Source organism: Protopterus annectens, chromosome 10.part0 (genome assembly GCF_019279795.1).
Source record: "Protopterus annectens isolate FY-2018-M chromosome 10.part0, PAN1.0, whole genome shotgun sequence".
Classification (NCBI taxonomy): Eukaryota; Metazoa; Chordata; order Ceratodontiformes; family Protopteridae; genus Protopterus; species Protopterus annectens.
The window spans coordinates 1,179,400,503-1,179,424,701 of NC_056744.1; the positions used below are offsets into that span (position 1 = coordinate 1,179,400,503).

At 39.4% G+C, this 24,199-nt stretch overlaps 1 long non-coding RNA gene across 1 annotated transcript in view; it reads left to right on the forward strand.

The window, feature by feature from the left end:
- Positions 1 to 5,412: 5,412 nt before the first annotated feature.
- Positions 5,413 to 24,199, forward strand: part of LOC122813552 — a 387,191-nt gene continuing 368,404 nt past the window's right edge. Inside the window, exon 1 of the long non-coding RNA XR_006366707.1 lies at positions 5,413 to 5,681. This is a non-coding gene — a long non-coding RNA (uncharacterized LOC122813552). The remainder of the gene's footprint in view (positions 5,682 to 24,199) is intronic.

Below are 24,199 nucleotides of genomic sequence, written 5' to 3' on the forward strand. Positions count from 1 at the left end.
GAATAAAAAGATAAAAAGATTTTGTAAAAAGAAAAAAAAATTAAAATGCACTTCAGAGCACATAGAAAAGTTACGGTTTCCTAAAAAGGTTAAAGAGTTAAGACAAAATCTGAAAAAAGGAATAAAAAGTAATGTGCGTGGTATGGGAGGAAAGTACGATGGACAGTGTGTGTGTTTGTATTGGGGGTAAAACACAAGGCAGTGCCTAGGCTGCCATTTTACCCAAGTCCAAACCTATACATAGAGTCATTGTTATGTATCCTTGTTGCAACTAAATGCCAGTAACTGTGAATGTTCCTTTCAGAGATGGACCAACATAGATTATGACAGACACTGTGTACCACGCTAACAGCACTGGAGCTACAGATCAGTTTATGCATACTACTCCTAAACGTTTGCTACATGAACTAAAAGGTCGCTGGGAGGGGGGGGGACAACGGTGACATGGTGATATGTGGACTAGAAGTGCCTGGGGCCCCCAATTTAACATTTGCTGGGGGCCCCCAAAATGCTAACACCAGCCCTGTTGTTACTCCCCGTCACAAAAAAAAAAAAAAACTTTTTCTAAGCTTGTTTCCTGCCTTTCATGTGGGTAGTCTAGCCTGGATATAGATTTGCTGTGTCCAGGACTATTTGTAGGCTTCTAGGGCCCAAGCCTTTCTGTGTTGAAAGGAAGCCTTCTAGCTTAATTTTGTTTCTTAGAACTAGACAGTTTTTTGTTTCAGCACTTGTTCAGAACTTATTGTAAGCATTAAATAAGCTACAAATTACTATAGCACTCAACTTTCCTCACTGTCTAGAGGAAAACAGTTTCTAGTACTTAAATAAGCACCTATCCAGGCACGTCTAAGGGTCAGCCTCCGGTGTTTTCTCCTGTCTACCTGATGAATCTGGGCATCTTGGGGCAATGCAGTAATTGCCTCATGTACACAGACAACCCTCTCCTCCTACCACCCAACACTGCAACCTGTGAGAGATGCACTTATACAGCCAAACTGGAAGCAAAGCTCTCTTCACCCAAGACTGGACTAGACCGTCAAGAGGAGAAGGTAAACACTTGCACCACACTACACTCAGCACATAGTCCCTCAAAACCTACACCACCAAAACACACACATAGAAACACAAAACACACACCTACATTCGCGGAGGCTCTCAGTAAAAACCTGCCCAAGCAACAGGGACCTCCAAAGCATAAACACAAGCAACCTCCACCCCCCAACACAACCCAAATGACACATATCCCACAAACTCAGTGTGCCACTCAATCACAGCCCATAAGGCATAACAACGTACTCAACACTCTAGTCACGGGTGACTCTATAGTCAGGCACACTGATGTTCCACTCACCAGGCTAAACAAGGAGAAAGCTACTGTCGGGTGCCAGGATCCGCCACATAACACATGCACTTAGGTCACTCCAAAACAAGTACAAATATGACTCTGTCATTGTCCATGTTGGTGTGAATGACCTGAGACATACCTCCTTGGACTACATGAAAAGGGACATGGAGGAGCTGTCCGATCTTGTAGCCCAGGCAGGTATGACCCTAGCCCTGAGTAGCATCGTGCCATCAACCAGAATGATACCACAGTACAAGGACAAAATGATCGACTTCAACAATTGGCTAAGCTTCTGGTGTCATTCTAAGGGGATCCAGTATCTGTCTGCCTGGGATGACATGATCGACAAGCCACGATGCTTTGCCAGAGATGGCCTGCACCTGTCACCCCTGGGATTCCGGATACTGGCTAAGGCTCTAGCCACCCCTATAGTGCCTTTTTTAGGCAAGGTTCAAATGACAAATTCACCACCCTTACAGCTACAGGCAAGAAGAATCTGAGGGTATTGCTACTCAATGCTAGAAGTCTAAACCTCAAAATGCACTCTCTCGAGGCACTCCTTAAAATGGAGAACATTGACATCTGTGCAGTGACAGAGACCTAGTTCAAGGCTCCAGAGAGTACCCCTGCATTACCAGGCTGTAATTCATACCACACCTTTCGGCCACCTAACCTGGACTGAAACACTAAAGGCGGAGGCGTGTCCATATTCATTAAGGATATCCACACCTCCAGGCTAGTTGCTCAGCATAATGCATCCGAGATTATCCAAGTGCAACCAACTCTGGGCAAGACCGCAATCCAAATTGTAGCTTGCAACAGATCCCCCACCATGCCCCAGGATTCCCACTCCTCATTTCTTAATACACTGGAAAATATTAGGGTACAACCTAACACCCTAATAATGGGTGATTTCAACTACCCTACCATTAACTGGGAAAACTACTCGTGTACCAACTCTTGTGCTCAACGTTTTCTGGAATTCATAAATTCCAGTGCCATGGATCAACTTATCCACACCCCCACCAGGGGCAGCAATATCTTAGACCTGGTTATTACCAACATGGGCAACCGGTGCTCCACACCAGAGGTCAATTCCTCATTGGTCAGATCCGACCATAAGCTAATCACCCTAGACATCCACATCCCTCCCCCACCCCCCATTAGGGAAACCACAGTAAAAAATTTCTCCAAAGCCAACTTCACGCTTCTTAAGACAGAAGTGGCAAACTTCATGACACCCATGCTGATGGACAATAGAGGTATGACTGCTGAATCCTACACAAATGCACTTTATAAGCACTTACATGAGTGCATGGATCGTGCAATCCCTAAAAGAACCAAGATGCTATCCTCCAAAAAAGGAAGCCAATCTGGTGGTCCCCTGCCATAAACAAACTCTACAACAGAAAAAAGAAACTGTTGCAAAAAAGAGTAAAATCCCATGACTGGAGAAACTCCCTGGTCAGCTTCAGTAAGAAGCTGAGATCCCTCATAAAATCCTCCAAAGCTAGTTATGAAAACAAAATCGCCACTGACTCTAAAGACAACCACAAAGCATTCTATAGCTATGTCAAGAATCTCAATGGCAACACTCAGATCTGCTCTGAGTTACAGCACAATGGCACTAAATATACAGAACCAACGGATATTGCCAACATCCTGGCGGATAGGTTCAGTGCTAACTTTACCCCTCTGTCATCCCCTAAAGGGCCGATCTCTATACCAGAAGAATGCAAAGTTCCTGTAATCACGGCTGCAAAGGTAAAAAACACACTATCCAAAGCCAAGAACACAGCATCCATGGGACCTGACGACATCCCAGGCTGTGTTCTACATGAACTACAGAACGACCTGGCACCCCACCTAAGTACCATGTTCAATCATAGCCTCACCTCAGGCTATGTGCCCACTGAATGACGCACAGCGACAGTTATCCCACTCCACAAAGGGGGAGCCACCACAGACCCCGGAAACTACCGCCCAATTAGCCTAACGAGCCTGGTCTGCAAGGCTATGGAGCGTATCATCATGGAACTTATAAACAATGACATTGGTAATCTCCAAACTCAGGACCCCACCCAGTTCGGGTTTGTAAAAGGCAGATAATGTCTACTAAACCTGACAGACTTCTTTGAAGCAGTCACCAAAGCCGTAGATGAGGGTAAGGTGGTTTACACAGCCTATCTAGATCTCGCCAAGGCTTTTGACACCATCCCCCACTCTGGAATTATAGATAAACTCACTAAACTAGGTATAAATCCCTATGTCACAAGATGGGTTGCCAACTGGCTCACTGACAGAACCCACACTGTGAAAGTAGCAGACTCCAAATCCAGCTTCAGACCAGTGACAAGTGGAGTACCACAGGGTTCAGTCCTGGGTCCTCTCCTGTTTGGTATCTACTTCTCTGAAGTACAGGCCAACACAGAAGGTCTTTGGCTAATGAAGTTCGCAGATGACTGCAAACTAGGAGCCATAATCAAAACTCCAAAAGATGTGGACATCCTACAAAAGGGCCTTGCTGAGATAGATGCCTGGTGTCAAAACCATGGCCTCAAGCTAAATGCCAAAAAGTGCATTGTCATTCCTTTTGGTAAAAACACAGTACCCATGAACTACCACATAGGTGGTAGTCTACTTAACACCTAAAGTGTGATAAGAGACCTTGGGGCACAGGTGGACAGTAGCCTCTCCTTTGATAATCACATCACCACAGTAGTCAGGAAATCCTTCTATGTGGCACACCTCATCACAAAAGGTTTCTCATCCAGGAAAAAAGAGGTCATTGTTCCCCTCTGTCACTCATTAGACCCATTATAGAGTACAATGCCCCTTTTGGTATGTACCTCACAAGACATCTACAACAACTGGAAAGGCCACAGAAATACCTCACAAAGAGGATTACCGGCCTCAAAGAGATGCCCTATGCAGACCGTCTCAAAAAACTGCAGCTTTACTCCGTTGCATATCGCCTACTCAGAGGCGATCTCTGCCTAACACACAAACCTATGTCAAACCCAGAGCTTTTAGACATGCTCCACTTAAAGAAATCCCAATCCCTACGAGCTACACGCTCTAGGGACCTAAACCTCGTCACCACAATAAACAGAACATGCTGGAGGGATAGATTCCTGTCCCAGAGACTTCCCATACTCTGGAACAAACTACCTATCTATATCAAACAAAGCTCCTCATTAGCACTGTTCAAGAAAAATCTTGATGATTGGATGAGAGATAGGAAATTCACCCCGGGGATCACTCCTGTGGCTCTGCTCGACAGTGGCACAGGAAAATAATTTTCTTGGGTGGCGAAAGCCAGGGTACCTTTGGCTAGGCTTATATAGGCCCTAGGGCCAATAGCCTAGTACCTACCTATGACTGTAGTGTTTTTTCTATAATGGTGGAAATGTTTTGCAATTTATTTTACCTCTCACATACCAAAGGGGGCTCAGTCATGTTGGTAATGGCCATAAGGTCACTAATAAATGAGTTAGTAAACACTAAATAAATAAAATGGTAACAGGTAACAAACAGAACAACTGGCTCATGAAGCTCGTTTTAGTTTTCTACAATATATGGGTTCAGGCAATTATACCGCGAATCAAACTAGGGAGGTACTAAAACGTGAATTATAAAAAAGACGAGAAAAAAAGTTCTTCACTAAAAGTCTTACTGAAACCCGGGAAGATCTAATATTTAATGTTATGCTTAACACTGTTACACAAATATATTTTATTTACTTAACAGTCATTAAAGTCAAAAAATATAACAACGAATTGAGCCGTCTGACAGCCAGGACAACATATCCAATCAAAACTATACTGTATTCCACTATCTCCACTTTGCAATTATGAGTGCGATAACAATATATTTTACACAACATTTAAGCAAGGTGACAGTAAGCAAGTAAACAAGGGCCGACTCACAACAGTACATTTCCAGAAGGCACAGAAACAAAATAAACACTTTCTGAAAACACGTGGAATTTCTCATACCCACAATACACACGAAAAGTAAAAAAAATAATAATAACAATAACACTGCACATGCGCACTCAAAACAACGTGTAGGAACAGAATGGTAACGCATGCGTGGGGATGAAGACGCACGCCACGGAGAGCCGGAAGCAATTACAGAGGAAAGGGAAAAAAAAACATTGTCGCAAAAAGGTTCAGCTGACAAGTAAACAACGAAGGGGACGTACCTTTGAGTAGTGGGATTTGTGTGTGTTATTATCACAGGCTGTATAGGTAACCCCTGAATGGATATCGTTGCATGCTAAGGGGGGAAAGAAGACGGTCTTAATACTACTGCATACAGGTCTGCAGCAAAGGTAGGTGTGTGAGAAGAATGAGAGATATTTATTGCCGTGTGGGCAGGGCAGCCATTTTGGAGCAGCTTTGTTATTATTAGTAGAAAGCCCCGCCAGGCATGAACACCGCCTAACTAGAGCGTCAGCGGGGACTCGTGTATGTGATAGTAGTTGTGCTGTGAGTTTGCGCGATAATCGTGACATTAGTAGCAGATGAAAATGAACATGAAGCTTGGGGTCTTGCTGAACGGATTAGGGCCCGTCTTTCATCCTGCTTGTTTGTTGCAGCATGCGTGTGGTTTTATTTCAATTAAGTATTGAACTTTGTGATCCTCTGCTCAGTAGTTTTGCAGGTGGATGATGCATTGCCACTTTTAAGTTGTAGTTAATGCTTTTTTTTTCTTGTAATGCAAATGGGCATTAAATCTTCTGGACCCTTGAGCAGCAAGAGACTTGCTTAAAGCTGGAAGGCATCCTTTGTTGATATACGTCTTAATATTGACTGTATGAGAAGTGTGCATTAATGTTTTTGGGCAATCTGTTTTGCATTTTCCTTTGTCGTGCGATGTTTTTGCCAAGAGGTTGTCTTGTTTGGGACAGATGAGGAGCAGATTGTGTTTGACTGTTGTGAATGTATGGCAATGTACCTGTCAGTCCAGTAAAACCGTAGTGTTTTAATGAAGGTATATTCTGGCAGCGGTATTGATGACAAGACTGGAGTATCCCCCTTTCGGATAACATGCGGTAGTCCAATTTGCTGTCAGTGTAGGTTAAGTTCCGTATCTGTAGCTGTTGTGACTTCCTAATAGGCTGTCAGTTCATTTGGACGTCATCTAGTAACTCTTAAACGAGTTGTAAAATCTTAATTGCAAGGAGATAGAATAGCAGTTTTTTGCTTAGCTGCAACAAAACTAATCGGTTTGTGTGGTTTATATTGAACTGTCGTTATGACTCATTTGCTGTAGCTTTAAGAATTTTTAATTGTTGCCCTTAAGAAAGTTGTAATTTCCATTTTTCTGCTTTAAATGATTGGGGCTTGGTACTAGATTTCCATGCTTACGGTGTCATGAGAAACACGTATATTTTCATGGGAGATCTGATTTTAATTTTTCTTGTATTTTTGAGCAGCCTTTTGCTTAAAAGCTGCAGGTTCTGCAGAATTTGTATAAAATGTTTAAAGTTTGAATTGATTTTATATCATTAAACTGTATCTTGTGTTTGTGGGTGTGTGGTGTATGTATTTTGTTTGCCTACACCCATGTATTGTAAAGGTTATACTCGGTGTTCAGTATACATTTGTATTTCTTTACAAAAACAGCTCTCTGATCTTTTGTGTTTTGTACATAGATTAATTTTTCTGATTATTAATTCATTGTTGTGTGCCATGGGATGATCCTGTAAATGCTGCAGAAGGATCTGTGTTTTACCTTGGATAATGAATAGAAAAAAAGATCTGTCTATATATGTGTAATTGTATTTGCTAGGTAGGGATTAGAAAAGCTTAAGGTTGCCAGCACTGTTGCTGCTAAGGTCCAAAGTATGATGCTTCTCTTAACGTGGCAATTTTGGCTGGCTGAATGGAATTCGGGGATTAATGATGGAAACAATGTATTCTCTCCCAACTGTTTTGAATGTAGAAAAGTAATTTTATATTTATTGAATAATGTTGATGTTTTCTTAAACTGAGATGGTTAACCTAAAGGCAATTGAAAGTATATTTGTGGAATTTTAGAATTACAGTTTGTTTTAGGGCGGAACATATGTGCATGCATTTTGCATCAAGTACTCACTGGTCATTACATAAGTAGCTCAAGTGGCTTGAACTCCCTCAGCTTATTCTCTTTAATGAACTTACCTTTGCCCACAAAATGCTCTTTATCAATCAGAAAAAAATCCCTGTGCTCAAAGGTATCATTCAGCCATATTCCTCATCAAGACCCCTTTGGTCCAGCAGCAAACCACTACTACATACCACCAAAGCTAACAATTCAGTAGGTGAATCAGCAAACTACTTCTACATACCACCAAAGCTAACAGTTTAGCAGGTGAATCACTTTTTTCCAACTACATCTCCAAACACTGGAATAATCTACCCAACTCCTCAGTACGTCAATTTAAAAAACTTCTAAAAACGCACCTTACTAACACCTTGCTCTGCAACTCCCCAGGATAAACCTATTTCTCATTTTCACTCTATTACTCTGTTAGCATGATCTACCACTAATGGTAGTTTTTAATTGTACATAATCATTTGGATATGTCCACTAAATATAAACCATTTTTTATGTAAATTATTGTTGCTCTACTTGTCTGAAGCCACTTTCTTATATGTATTTGTTTTTCTGTTGTATGCATTTATTACTATTGGAGCTTTTCTCCATGGGCCTCTGCTGAAGGAAGGACATGTGTCCAGTCAGACTTTCCCGGTAAACAAATGTGAAATCGTTATTTTGTAAATAAGTATATTCACTGGGGTGGTCAACTTGTCTGGGGTCTTTTCTGAGTACAAATGAAAGGCCATGTTTAGGGTCAGCATTTTATGCTTTACTACAGTCTATCAGTTAAGAATGCAGCTTTCATGTATTAAGTGTATGTAGTATCTGTTGCTGAAAATTCTGCTATACGTCACTCCTCTATATAAATTTGTTGAAAATACTGCCTTCCGTAGCTCCCTAGTCTGAGTAAAGGCTGATTTGTGTATTGATGCTTTTGGGAATCGTTTGTGTGCTTTTAAGAGGAGTCGTGTGTCTGATTTGAATAGCAGCATTATTATTTTAATGTTACTTGTAAAAAAATTGATTCTTTGAGAACATAGTTGGTGCTGTGTAGCCTGTCTTGCAGTTTGCATTTGTAACATAATCATTTGGGTAACATAATCATTTGGGTGTATTAGCAGCCAAGTCTGTGAGGACTACTATGTTCTTAGTGTTGCTGTTTATGTCTGCGCACCAAGCAGCAGATTGATTTGTCACAAATTTTTGTTTTGATAATTGAAGCCCTTCTAACACTTACAGGGTAGATATTTGGCATTTTTTTAATATGTAGTGCACGTGTCTTATGATGGTGTATATCAAAGCTTGATGTTTTTGCATTTTAATATTTTTTAAAGTATGTTGTGCAGTATTTTTCAAAAATGGTGACTATCAAAAACCGATGTAGTCTGGGTATTTTCCAGACAGCTAGACCTGTCTTTCGGGTTGGAGAAACAGGCTGTGTATATTTTATATATGCGTCTGAACTTGCCATCCTCTCCTTCTGTTTTAAAATAGTCTTATTCAGAGTAAAATTAATTCTGCGGCTCTTCATAAGCCAATTGCAGAGTAACATAGTGTTTTTCTTTTGCAATATATATGCATGTGTACGTATTGTTATGTAACTATATATAAGGTGTTACTTGGAGTTCTGCTCTTACACAGCTAGTTGCATTTTTAACCTTAATGCAAGGTAAACATTTTGCTTCAACCTTTAGTGTCCAGCTTTATGTCCACACTAACCCCTTGACGTTTGTGATTTTGCTTCAAAATTAATGAAAGTTTATTGGAGAAGGAGTCTTAGTGCTCTTATAGTGAAGTGAATACAGTATGTTTAAAAAAGTGATGGGATTGACATTTTTAAATGTACAAGACAATGGTGCATCCTTTTAGCACTGAAAGAAAGCATAAATGCATATATTACTAGATGTCATTGACTGATAAATTTTGGTTGCGTGCATTGGTGACGAATGCAGTGTTGCTGTTATGGTTTAAAGTCTATAATCCTGTATAGTTGTCTTATCTGTAATTACAGAAATGTGTTAATGGTGTTATACAAACATAAATTTAAAACAAAGTGCATCTTTTACAGACTTCCCTATTCACTGCTGTATTTTTGATGGGAATTAGTGTATCCTTCACTGTTAAATTGTGGCTGAATAGACCACTGTGTTGATGTGGAACTAAGTATACCGGTTCATTTAAGTGGTGTTGCAGGTTATTTTGGAAGTAGCATATTTTTTGGCTATCTGCACTGCCTGCATAAAGTGCCCTAAAACGACTTTGCTTTTCCTGTAAGTGCGTATTTTTCTATTGTGTAGAAATGGGGCTGTGTCTGTGTGGGTGGTGGGAGCCTTTATTGTTGAGCACCTGTGTGGACCTGCATGCTCTCATTGGGTTTTTATTTTATTCGAGTTTCCTCTCATGTCACAGTTGGACTGATCCTCTGGCAGACTTGTACATATGCTTGCGTTCTGTTGTCTGGCGTCTTGTCCTAAGATTAATTTCCATGCCATTCTTTTAAGCGTAGTGTTCTTGAGCAGGTTAAAAAGATCAAAGGGGTTTAATAATAGGTGAACACCTCAGTAAATGTGAGTTAAAATGGCAGTTGAAGTTTAATGCCACGAAACCCTCTGGTATTAATGATGCTTGCTCTGTAAATTGTTATTAAAACCGATACATTTAGAAGTTTAATGAATAGAATTTTATTGTGGTATTTTTTTCTGTTCATTGTTTTTAGCAAGTTTCAAATTACTTAGAGGTTTTTTACAAATTTAAAGATAATTATTCTGACTGTATTTAAATGTGTTTTAACAAATGGGTTAATATATATTTTTTTAAATGGTGACATTTTGTCAGTTTTTTCCCCTTCCTCGTCAATTTCATTGGTGGATTTAAGTATGGAGGGTTATTTAAAAGCTGGTCTGAATTTCGTCTTTTTATTGTGAGGAAGTTTTGTAAAATAAATGAAGTGCTCAATCAATACATTTGATTTGGAATTTGCCTGCTTTTATTATTTATGACCAACTGGCTTGGTTTTTTTGAACTAGTTGCCTTGGTTTTAAGCCACGAGAGAAGCAAAATTTATATAAAAGTAATAAAGTATTAACAAGTTCCCATTTACAAACATTATATTTTGCAAATATTGCTGTATATCATGTAACCTAAGCAACATTACGTAAATTATTCAGTTTCTGCCCTCTTCTTTTTTTGAACAAGATACATCTTTATTAAACCATCATTTACATGACCTAGGTAATCATACATTTGTATGAATGAAAACAAACATTTTACATCACAAACCATACTGACACTCCCGGTTGGAAACATTATACATCAGTTATCTACTCAGTCATTTTCAGGCAACATATTGCAGCTCATTTAAGTACTGCCTTCTTTTACACCTCATTCCTTCCCCGTATCAATTGTTTCCACAGTTCCAATTTTATTTCCTATGTAGGTTTCTCCTATCCATTTCTAAAGATGTCATTTGTTTTATCGCTGTTATAATCACCACTTCTAGTATAGTTTGGCTTAGATTTTGATTTCCATTTTGTAGTAATTGCTTTTTTGGCAGCCACCATAATTAGACACAGCACAGGCTTACTTATCTAGGCAGTTCAATTCTGTGTCATAACTCAGAAAAATCATCTCCTCGGCACACCAGTCTGCCCAACCATCATCTCCCACAGTGCATCCTTAAAGACTGCCAACTCACCACACTCCCACAAAATGTGTTCCCAATGATCTCTTTCTTCCCCATCCAAGATTTGCTGTCTACCTGAAGAAAAATTCTCTGGAGTCTACTTGGTGTATAAAAATATCTATGTAAACATTTCCAAGCAAAAATCCTAAATCTTCTAGATTTTGGTGCATATTTGGGAGACATACATAAACCATCCCATTGTTTCTTTGTGAATTGCTTATCCCATCTCTTTCCGTTCTAACCTTATTTGAGTCTTATAGTTATCATGCAATATTTTATATGCTATACTAATTATTCCATTTTTAATGGCGGCTTTTGTTGTAGATTCTATTAAAACCTGTACCTCTGCTCATAGGTTAGTACTAGGCTAACTGTCCTTGTGGGCCATTTTAAGCCTAGTCAATTACCCCATGTGAGAATCAAACCCTGCACCTTGTGTCTACAAGGTAAACACCTTAACCATTATGCCATCCTCCTACCCTGGTCTTTCGTTTAGGACCTTCCTACTTTTTTCTTTTTGCCTTCTCTGTCGAAGATTGATAAGAGTATAGGCAATCTGTAACCTGCATTGCAGGCAAGTTCTTGGCGTCTTCCTATTCTGTAATTTTTCCTTCTCTAGTTATTTGCTCCCAATACCTTGGTTCCTTTGCCAATTTTCTCCAGTGAAGTCCAGCCCCCTAATGTCTATATCCCTGATTGCAGTCATCCCTATTAGTTGACTCTCCTTTCTTGTGCTGGCTTATTTCTTAGGATACTTTCTGCTACTTATGTTGTATGATTTTTTTTTATATGTGTGTGATTATATATATATATATATATATATATATATATATATATATAAATATATAAAATGTATGTGTGTGTGTATATATACATATATATATATATATATATATACATACATATATATATATAAAATGTATGTGTGTATACATATATAATAAGTGTGTGTGTTTATATATGTGTGTGTGTGTGTGTGTGTGTGTGTATATATATATATATATATATATATATATATATGTGTGTGTGTATGTGTGTGTGTGTATGTATGTATGTATATATATATATATATATATATATATATATATGTATATATATATATGTGTGTGTGTATATATATATATATATATATATATATATATATATATATATATATATATATATATATATATAAATGTAAAAAATATATATATATATATATATATATATATATATATATATATATATATATATATAAAATATTGCTATTCTCCTTAAAGGCCTGCATCCAAAATCCCAGTCTCTCCTTGTTTCTTGAGCCCACTGCCATTTCATCATCCCTTTCCACATTGGATTCTAGTTTTCTGCTTGTGCTATGTATAGGAGCCATAACTGTGTAGCTCTGAAATATTCCATCAAACTGGGTAATCCCTAGCCGCCCTGTTCTTCTGGAAGAATCCTCTTATTCCACTTGACTCTTGCAATTTTCCCCTCCCAGGTAGTCTTTCGGCTTTTTATTCATTGCTATCCCCAACTTCTCCTCTGGTTGATAAAAAAAAATATGCTGACCTGTGTATAAGATGACTTCTTTCGGCTTTTCCCTGTTAGGGGTCACCACAGCGGATCACTAACTGGACTAAAAACATTTTACCTGTTTGTATCTTACCATGTCCGTATCCATATAACAAAGCTTCCATTTTCTCAGTTTTTTGTATTATGGTTTGTTTAATCTAGTCTTTTCCCACAAATCCTTAGCTGCCACACCAGAATCTCTTTTAATCCATACTCCTAAATACTTCTTTTTATCATGTTCCCGTAAGTATGAATATTGCTAAGCCAATTCATATGTGGGTACATAATTTACTGCTATTGCCTTTATTTTGGCTTCTTTAATTTCGTAAACTGAAAAGATTTGAAACTGTCTCAAATTGTTCCACACCACTGTAATGTCTTTCTGGTTTTGTCAGGTATAAAATTATATCAGCAAATGGAGACAGCTTTTCTTGACTACCATTCAAGTTATATCCTTGAATTTCCGAGTCCCTTATTTTCTTTGCCAGTGGTTCTGAAATATAATGCAAATTGCAAAGAGGGTAGAGGACACCCCTGCCTGGTTCCTCTCCTCCAGCAGAAATTAGTAGAGAAGACACCACCCACTTTAACTTTTTGCGATCCCTCATATGTCCCCCTAATCAACCTTTAATGTTTTCAGGAAATGCAAATGCTTCCATTGCCCTGCTCATAAAGTCCCAGCATTCTCTTATCATATGCTTTCTCTGCATCAAGACCCACCAACAACAATGGTATTTTTATATTCTACTTCCCTCTGGATCATCAGTGTTCTGTTAATGTTGTCAAATGATTGCCTCCCCTCTACAAAACCACATTGATCTGCCAATTCTGGCATTACCTTTGCTATTCTTTTAGCCATTATAGACAGGAACATTTTATAATCATGGTTTAGTATTGAAATGGGCCTGTATGAAGCTGGATCTGATGGACCTTTACCCTCTTTAGGCATTACAGGTATAACTGCTTTCTTTCAGGATGTTGGTACTTAAAATACTGTTAAACAAAACCTTCCAGATCTTTGTTTTTTTTCCCTCCTAGCTTCCAAACTTCCACAGGAATACTATCTTTTCCCTATGGACTTTCATGTAGATTGGTTTAATTTTTCCATAAACAGTTCCATTTGTATCTTCTTTGATTTCCATACGTCTCTGCTTTATCCAGACTTCTGTAGAAATTCCGAAGTATTTCTAATACCTGTACAGGATTTCTTGTTACCTTCCTTGTTATAGGCTCCCTAAGCTTGGTGACGGCCCTTTCTACTTTCTGCTGCCTGAGTCCCTATGCTAAAAGTTTTTGTGCTCTAGTGATATCAAAAGCAGGCTTAACAGCAATCTTTCTAAACTGGTGTAATATTATTGAGGTTGCCCTTTATTTTCTGCTTAGCATTCTGCAGTCCTGTTCTTGTTTTGTGAGATTCCCCCCTGTTCTGCAATACTTTAGCATTTTGCCGGTACCTCTAAATAATTCTTGATACTTAACCATAGCTGTCTTTCTTTTATTTCCACCCTGTTTTTAAATTCCATATTAATTTTATCCCACTCCCTAGCTGTATTTTCAGAAGTAATCTATTCAGGAACTGTTTGAGAGGATAATCTTCCCCTATCCATTATTTAAATTCCCCTCTCTTCAGCCGATGGGCGGGAAGACGCCAGTGTAATTTCATTACCTTGTGTTTATGATTTTAGTTGTTATTGGCACATGATCTGAAATAGTTGAGTGCGTCAAGAACTTCAATTAAAGGCACATGTTTCTGTGAAATATAAATTCTGTCTAGCCCAGTCCAGTTTTTATGTCTTGGGGAATAATATGTAAATTCCCAACAAAGATATTTTATTGAATTCACATTTCCCATGGCAAATATTTTCATACATTCCTTCAAAAATCTACCCTCCATTGTTATACTTTCACTTCTGGGCCCCCGAGACACCTTTTCACTGCTGTAAATCAAATTCCACTCCCCACCTATAAATAATCCTTGCTGAAAAGTGATTATTTCTTTCAGAATTTTCTTAAGCTCTATTGTAGTGTCTTGGGTGGAATATAAATACATGCCTGTGTAATCCTCCTCCCTTGCCAGTAGCCCTTTAGCACTACAAATTTGCCAATATCTTTTTTTTTATCCTCTTAAATTAATTGCAAGAGTAGCTTCAGCAATGATAGAAGTACTTCTCTTTTTCTTTGTCCCAGATATTTCACTGAGTAACTGTCCTGAATACCTTTCTTTATCAAATTCACATGGTCATTTCTTTCCAAGTGTGTCTCCTGTAACATAGCTATTTGCACTTTATATTTTTAATATAGTTAAATTTTTATGTAGACTATTGACATTTAAAGACATCACAGAAAACCTCATTGTATTAAAAAGTTGTTCCTATCTGGGTTTATAGTAGATAAACGAAAGTTTAAACTTGGCGAACGCTCCTAATAATTGAAAATCCCAGACCTCGAAATGCCTTTTGTGAGATGAAGATAGGAATATTTACCCTTTCCTCACTGTAGTGCATTCTCGGAGTTGGTATGTATATTTAGCGGGGGGGGGGCCGCAGCCCTCCCACAATAGTGAGCTTGAGGTCTGGGATTTTCGATTTATTAGAACGTTCCATAAGTTATAGACCCTCCTATCTTTTATGTATAACACCTTTTTTTGTTACATGTCTAGTTCCAGATTCTGTTACATGCATAAGCTGTTTGGCGGGTTGAATTTTTTTATATAGATGTTTATCATATCCAATTGGGCCTATGTCATGTCTTACAAAACTTCTTATTTTATTGAAAGCTCTCAAAAAAATCCCTATAAATTTAATACTAACACACACAAAACTGTGTACATCTTCAGATACTGAAGTTTTACTGTCTTACTAGGAGAAAATGTCCCAAACTGACAGTCACACTCTCACCCACTTGAGTTAACCTAAAATAAAGGTTATCCATGCACATGGTGCAGCCTGTGGTTCTATTAAGTGCTAATTTGTTTTGTTTTATCTTTATAGCTGTCCCAGCTGGAAAACCCCCTGAATGCTTTCAGAGAACATGATCTCCTGGCTAGTCCCCCCCCCCCCCCAGCCAATCACTCTCCATCAGACTGTAACCAGTTTCTCTTTATCAGATTGTGTCCATAGAGACATAACCACAGTCAATTTCTCTTTATCAGGTTGTTTCCATGGAGACATGAGGGGCAGCTACAGATTTTTTTATTTTATTTTTACATTTGTTAACCAGGTTAGTCTGTCTGGGTTCTTGGAGACCCGAGGAGAAAAGCTCCCAAAAAAGTTTAAGTAAACAAATAGTAGGACCAAAATATAAACACAGATCACATTTTAAGTATATGTACTTCTGAAGTAATTGCATAACGTGCAATAAAGGAATATATAGACTGGATAGAAATACAGTACATATATGGAAATTTTCACATAGTATGGCAAGAAACTAAGCAGAAATATGGTAAGACTAAGGTCAATATATTGCTGAATGTACTATGCATGAAATGAATAAATATACAGATAAAGTTGTGTGAACTTTGGAAGTTAAAGAACAGTAATAAGGGATTATGGGAATTGAGTATAACGTGAGCTAACTAGTATGGAATATGATGGGAAAAAATGTGTAGGTAGTAGTAAGAGAGAGAGCTAGAAGTGATACAGTTAAGTTAGGTTATCCGTGAATGTTTCTTGGGTATTAGTTTAGAGCATGAACATATCCAGTTTGATAGGAAAAAAGATTTAAGCTGTTGAAGGCATTTTTGTCTTTAAGTAGTCTACGGGCTAAAGGGAGTGTGTTCCAGTTTTTTGCAACTGAGTGACAATAGAGTATTTTCCCAAAGGTTTTGTTTAGCTAATGAGCTTCAAGAAAGTATTGATTATACTCCTGTCAGAGAATTTGCAAGGGATTTGCAGGATTTAGGATTGTTTAGTATATTGTGGGCTATAAGGAATTGGGGATTGTGGCAGGAAGTTGGAAAATTCAGGCCAGTGTAAAGCCTTTGAGAGGCAGTGATGGGATTTGTAAGGTTTATTTCCAGCAAATCTGGGTACTTTGTTATATGTGGTTTCTAGTTTGGATATTAGGTTTGGTATTAAGCTTACATTAATTTGCTAGAAAAAAACTAATAATAGTCAATATTCTTTTTCATTTACTTGCTTTCTCTTAAAACTTGTTTATTAAATCAATCTGAGGTCCTTAATCTAGTTATTCCCCATGCAAGAACGAGAAAAATCGCATTAATTATTCTTTTGTGCACTCTTAACCAAACATTTTACATTGCAGAGCCTACATTTGTTAAATTGATACATACAAAATCCAGAGTGAACTCCAGTGATGAGGACACGCAAAACTTTAAGTAAAATACACACACAGTTAAAAACAAGGTGAGCGCTTTTGCAGTCTACTGGCTGCTTCTTCAGACCTACTAGCACAGTGCATCTAAATTAATTACATACACACCTAACATCAGGTAATCAATTACATAGTAAAAATTTGTCCTTCCTTTAAAGTTATAGCCAAACATCTGTCTATAGTCTAGCTTATAAAAAAAATCCCACAATGGTTAGTGTAAACGTGGACATGTCTTAAGCACTTGTTTTAAAGTAATATGCTCATTTAAGCCAGAGGCTTATCTGCATTCAGACTTACTATCAACTCTTGTTCCCTGTGTTCTGTGAAATTTTTAAAATTACCCCACCTTATTACACTTCTAACACAAAAAGTCACGACCAGCTCCAAGGTCACTAATGTGTACTGCTAATGCACTTTTTTCATTCTTTTATGTCATACATTATTAACATGTTCTAGTGTCCTGTCTGTGTCCTACGTAATAGCTAAAATATTTCACACCGTATGTAAATTAAATCGTGTTTCACTGTTGTAGTCCTAACAAATGGGTTATCTGGCTCCTGGTAGCCCTCAGTCGGCCGGAATACCAAAGGTAAGTAAAAATGACATTGGTTGCCGTCGGTTGTAAAGGACGTCAGGGCGTCCGCTACAAAAGGAGGCAGCCAACGTCACTTCCCCAGTTTTCCTTGCCACGGAGCCCAAAGCAGAAGCTTTTCATGTACGAGTGCTGGTCGGCAGTTTACCTTTGGTTTCCGACTACAAGAGTTGAAGTCTACTACAGCTAAGTACCCCGTTGGGGATCCTCTTTTCTTGCCTTAACAAATGTCAGAAAAAGTTAATAATTGCCTTATCTGTGGGAAGCAGATTCCCCATAAAGATTTTAATTCCTATTACATTGTTTGTTTAGGCCTTGACCACGACGTTCTCAAGTGTGATCTCTGTGCCTCCTTTAATCCGCATACTGTCCGTCGGGCTAAGATTTTGACTAGGCATTTTGGAGTTTGGCCTAAGTTAATTGGTAAGGCGTCCGCCAGTCTTTGGGCTTCAGATGTGAAGAAACGTAAGGATAAGGACCGCGACAGGCCTCAGAAAGCCAAGTTCTCGGATGAGGTTAAGTTGGTAGTCAGTCAGGCAGTAGCCAGTGAGCTGCCTTTGCAGTCTGCAGATGTACAACCGGAGGCCTTGATTGAGTCAGAGTCCCCTTAGGCCTTCAGCCTCCGTTTTTCCTTCTGACCTGTCGCCTCGTCTGCTGGAGCCGGAGCCACAAAGCTGACTTCGGTGTCTGAGGCCTCCGTTTTAGCAAACGTTCCTTCAACATTTGCTGCAACTTCGGCAGTTGCCAGGCCTCCCAAGTCCTTCAGGCTTGCAGGTAAATCTTCCATTCGTAAGCCTGTGAAAAGGCAGGCTCCAGCTTCTTCTCGTTCCCTTCAATTCCAAATGGTTGAAATGGCTAATGATTTGTTGACTCTTATAAGGGGTTCTCAGCCTCCTCCTTTTTAAAAGGAGTAGGGATGTTTCTCCCTGAGGTTTTGTCCTGCTCAGGTTCTGAGTCTTTCAGCATTTCTGCTGCTGTAGAGGAATTTTCTCAGGCTTTTTCTCATTTTCAGGATGCAGAGGAGTTCATCCCTTCGGCCTCTCCTCCAGAGGATTTCTCTTTTGGTTGGAAGTTGTTGATGATGATTTTCTGAAAAATTCCTTCCCTCCAAATTCGGTTCCTCCTGCTCCCAGGAAACCTAACGGGTACTACAGAGTCCCTGATTCTCATCTGTTTTTCCGGAATCCGTTGGCATATCCAGAGGTTATTTTTCCGGGCCCTAAAGGAGTTAAGGCCACTGTTACCAGGAATTCTGTTCCCTCTGACAGGGAGTCTAGGAACCTAGATAGGTGGAGCAAGAAGGTTTATACCTCTGCCACCCTAGCTATTAGGGCTACCAATTGTCTGTTTCATATGCTGAAGTACCAGCAGCACACCTTGGAGGCTATTAAGTTTAGGATAGCAAGTGTACCTCTTTTGGCAGAGAGTAAAGACATGCAAGATTTACTGAATTCTGCCAGTCTGGTCAATAAGCATTCTTTGCGTTGTGGTTTTGATATCCTTGAGGCCTTCAGCTGGGCTACAGCTACTGGATCTGTTATTAGAAGGCACGCTTGGCTCAGAGAACAGCCTCTTCCAGAACCTGTCATGGATAAGCTCTTGGATTTACCTTTGCATAAAGACAGTCTCTTTGGCAGCAAAGCAGAGGAGGTACTAAAGAAGATGGAGGATAAGGCCAAATCCATGCAAACTGTTAAGGATTTTCTGCAAGTTCAACCCCCTCGCTTTAGCAGGAATTACCCTTCCAAGAGTTGGACCTTTCCTGATACCAGCAGACAGAATCTTTCCAGGACTACAGGTTACAAATCTTCTAGGGGTCAGGGGCCTACCCTTCAAAGATCTAGGCGTTGACAGGCTTCCACTTCTAAAGGGGGAAGCTCCAAGCCTGCATCTCAGTCAAAACACTCTCAATGACTTTTTACAACTTCTGCCTGTTCTTGCTTACCGGGAGAATCCTTTAGGGGGAAAGTTTGGCCGTTATTGCAGAGGTCTGGGCCCCTATCACAGATGACAAATGGGTGCTCAGAACAGTGTCCCTAGGGCACAAGTTTTCTTTCTGCACCTTTCCAGCTCCCAAGGGATTTCCGGGTGTTCCTCCAAACCAAAGGGCAGAAGTAGAAAAACAAATTTTGTACATCTCATCTGGGAGCAATGGAATCGGTTACTGCTCCTTAGGTAGGCCAGGGCTTTTATTCCAGGCTTTTCCTAGTTCCAAAAAAAAAAAAGCACCTGGCATTCTATCCTGGATCTTTCCATTCTGAACTCTTTTCTAGTAATTCCAAAGTTCAAAATGCTCACCCTGCATCAATTGCTACCACTGCTAGAAAAGGATTCCTGGCTGGTAACCTATCTGCACATTCCTATCGGGGACAGTTGCAGGCAGTATCTTCGTTTGAGTGGGCGAGCAACATTGCCAATTCTCTGCGCAGCTCTTTGGCTTATTACTGCTCCCAGAGTCTTCACAAAGTGCTTGGCCCCAGTCACTGCTTTTTGCAGGCAGAAGAAAATTCAGATTTACCCATACTTGGACGACTGTCTGATTCAAGCAAGTTCTCAGGAACAGCTATTAAGGGATCTGGAATTCATAAAGACTCTTCTCTCTTCCCTGGGTTACACTCTGTGTGGAAAAATTGAAAATGGTACCATCCAAGGAGATAACATTTCTGGGAGCGAGTCTGAACACAGCCACCCAGATGATGCATCTCACCCAAGAGAAGTAGACAACCCTTTCAGTTTACTTCATGGACTTGGCAAGCCTGTCCAAGCTCCCTGCAAGGAATTACCTCCAAGCTGTGGGATTCATGGCATCTTGTATTCTCATGATTCCATGTGCAAGACTGCATATGAAGAAATTGCAGTGGTATTTATTTTATTTATTTTTTATTTTACATTTGTTGACCGGGCTAGTCCAGCTGGATCAATGTCCATTTTCAGTGGAGGCCCGGGGAGAAAAGCTCCACAGATTAAAGGATGGTTATAAAAATACATGTAAAATAAACACCTGTGATACAGGCATTGAGCAAAAATACAAAGATATTAATTCAGGTCAGGTAATGCAAATCTAACGAAAAACAAATACCAACTATGTAATATCAATTATGTAATTTAAGACAAAAATTTTTTTTTTTTTTTTTTTGACAACAGTAGTAACAATAGAATCATAAAGTTATTTGTGATTAGAGAGAAAGATTGCAGTGTTGAATAAATACATAAGATAGTAGAAAGATGAAAGTAGGTTAGTCAGGATTGGTACAAGAGCAGAGCCAGAAATTGTTCAGATGTGAAAGAAGTTGTTTCTTAAAGAAAGGAAAAGTGGCTAGAGAGGAGATATGTAAGGGAAGGTTATTCCATATTCTGCCAACTGAGTTGGAGAAAAGGCAGTTCCCTGCAGAGTTTGTAATTCTGGTAGTGTTAACTTGTAGCTTTTGGGAGGAGCGTAGTTGTTTCAAGTTATTATAGGGAGTCAAGAGGTTGCTAAGAGCTGGTGTTTTTGAGGGTTGATATAAAATTGTATGTGCTATTAAGAGTTGTTGATAGATAATCTTGTTAGGAAGTTCCAGCCAATGTAGTTGTTTTAAGTTTAGGCAGTGATGAGTTCTATATTGAGATGCAGTGGCAAATCGAGCTATGTTGTGGTAAGATGTAGTCAGTTTCCTAAGGTTACCTTTAGAGAGATTAGTGTAGATGGAGGAAGCATACAGAAGGGTAGAGATAAGATGTGATTGTGCTAAGGTAGTCAGTGCCTCGGGTGCAAGGAAGGGTTTGATTCTGTACAGTGAACCGATCTTTTTATTAACTGCTTTTATTGTGTTATTAATGTGATGATCATAGCTAAGATTGTTATCAATAGTAACACCAAGTAGTTTTGTAGTAGATTCGGGGGAAATGTGGGAATTATCACTTGCAGTGATAGTAAAGTTTAGTTGAGTAGATTTGTGTGTAGGTGAAAAAAGTAATAGTTTAGTTTTCTTGGGGTTGAGGAGAAGACATCTTTTTGAGAACCATTGTTCAACGGTTGAAAAGGTTGCTTGTGTAAGGGACTGGAGTTCTGTTTGAGAGGAAGCTGTACAAATTATGGTTGAATCATCTGCATATTGTATACAGGTAGTGTTTTGGATAGATGATTGGAGATCATTAATGAAGATAGAGAATAAAAGTGGACCTAGTATAGATCCTTGTGGTACTCCTAAAGAGATAGGTAGTAGAGTAGATAGAGAATTTTTCCAGAGTACTGCTTGTTGTCGGTTTTCAAGATAGGATGGAAACCAGGTTAAGGAAGAGTAATCCAAGGCAAGAGATTTAAGTATGTGTAGAAGAAGTGTATGGTTTACCATATCGAAGGCTTTTGACAGGTCTAGGAAAAGAGAAGAGGTTAGTTTGTTGTTGTTACGGTTACAGTTGATAGTACTACCACTGCACTACTTTCTTTCACCAACACTATGTGAAGGCCTAAATCCATGTTGAGTGTCAGCTAGTAGGTTGTTAAGGAGGAGATGGTTAAGTAGTTGTTTGTGTATACATTTTTCCATAATTTTAGCTAGAGAAGATAATAGTGCGATAGGGCGAAAGTTAGAAAGGTCAGTGGATTTACCTCCTTTGTGTAAGGGTATGATGTATGATATTTCCCAGATTGCTGGGAAAGTACATTCTTTTATGGATCTGTTTATTAGGATAGAGACAGGGTAGGCAATAGCTTTAGCTGCTACTTGCAGGAACTCAGCAGGAAGCTTATCTGCTGAGGGGGTAGTGGGTTTAAGTTTGTGTAAAAGAGATTGTATATAGGAGGTGGATATGGGTTGTAGTTGAAGGGGAGGAAGAGAGTCATTGAAGCTACTTAAAAGCAGTTGAGAAGTATCAGGAGATAGGTGGTTAGCTAGACTTTGTATGGAAGTAGTAAAGAAAGTATTGAAGTTATTGGCTATTAAAGTGGGATCTTCGGGGTCTGAGTCCTGTGGGTTGGGTGTAACTAATTTGCCTGGGGTAATTAGATTGTTAATAGTAGACCAGAATTTTTTTGGTTCTTTTTTGGTGGATTGCTGCAGTTCAAAGTAAAAATTCTTTTTATCTGATAGGATGGCTTTTTTGGTACTGTTTCTGAGCTCTCTAAAGGTTTGATGATCTGTTGGGTTTCTAGAGGAATGCCATTTATTCCAGGATTTATTTCTGAGTATAATTTTATGCTTAGTATTAGAGGTTAGCCAGGGTGCTGTCTTAGTCTTTGTTCTAATAGTGCGACTTGGGGCATGTTGATTTAGGATTGCAAGGAATGCTGAATTGAAGTGTTCAACAGCCTTGAGTGTGAGGTGTTTTAGAGGGGTCCAGTTGTATTGTGAAAGTTCTGTTTGAAACTGTTCAGGAATAAATTGTTTTTTTGGAGTATAGTGTTCTGTGAGTGGTAGGATAGTTTAGGTTAGTTTTAGCTCTGACGTAGGTGAGGGAGTGATCGCTAATGTCATCTGGAAGGATGCCAGTTTGGTAGGTTTGCAGGGGGGAGTTAGTAAGGATCCAGTCTAAGGTGGTTTCTTTTTTGCTTTGTTTATTGATTCTGGTAGGACTATTAATGAGTTGTTTAAAACCATAAAGGTTTATATGGGAAGTAGGGTTAGTATTGCTACATGATTTCCAATCAATGTTAAAGTCCCCAAGAAATAGTGTTTCTTGAGGAAGTTTATTAGAGAGTTGTTCTAGAATGTGTTCTAAGGTAGGGATGTTATTTCCTGGGAGAAGATATGCACAAATGACGTTTATTGCTTTAGTAGTGTTGATTTGTATTTGTACCTCAAAAACATTTGGTGTCAACACTCAGAGGACCTGGATATGATTCCTCTGCTTCCATCTCTGCAGGTGGAGTTTCTATGGTGGGCAACAGCTGGTCTACAAAACAAAGGCATGCATTTTTGGACACCTCTTGTCACTCAAGTTCTGACTACAGATGCATCGAACTACGCCTGGGGAGCACAACTGGATGGCAGATGCATACAGGGACGTTGGAACACCCAGCAGATACACCTGCACATAAATCTAAAAGAGTCGATTGCAGTTTAGCAGGCCTTACTAACTTTCAAGCATCTTCTTTCTCCAGGGACCCTGCTTGTCAGGACAGATAACACCACAGTCCTGTGGTACATCAACAAGCAGGGAGGGACTTGCTCTTACCCCGTGCAGGCAAGTCATAAATCTTTGGTCCATGGCAGCATCCCTGGACCTGCATATCCTAGCTCAGTTTCTTCTAGGAAGGCTCAGTGTTTTGGCAGACCAGTTGAGCAGGCAAACCCTGAATCCAAACGAGTGGCAGCTGAACAGAACAGTCTTACAGCATCATTCAACGTTGGGGCACTCCTCAGGTGGATTTTTTCTCCTCCCCAGACAACCATCTGCTACCTCTCTTTTGCACCAGATAGCAGCACAGCAGAGCCTGGAAAGTGGATACTCTGTCCTTCTCTTGGATGTTGCTGTCAGTGTGTGCCTTCTCTCCTTTTCTTCCCAGAGTATTAGTGAAGATCAGGGACGAACGTCCAAGGACTATTATCATAGCTTCAGACTGGCCAAGACAGCATTGATATCCGCTACTTCGCAGTCTCTCCCATCTTCCTCCTTGGCATCTTCC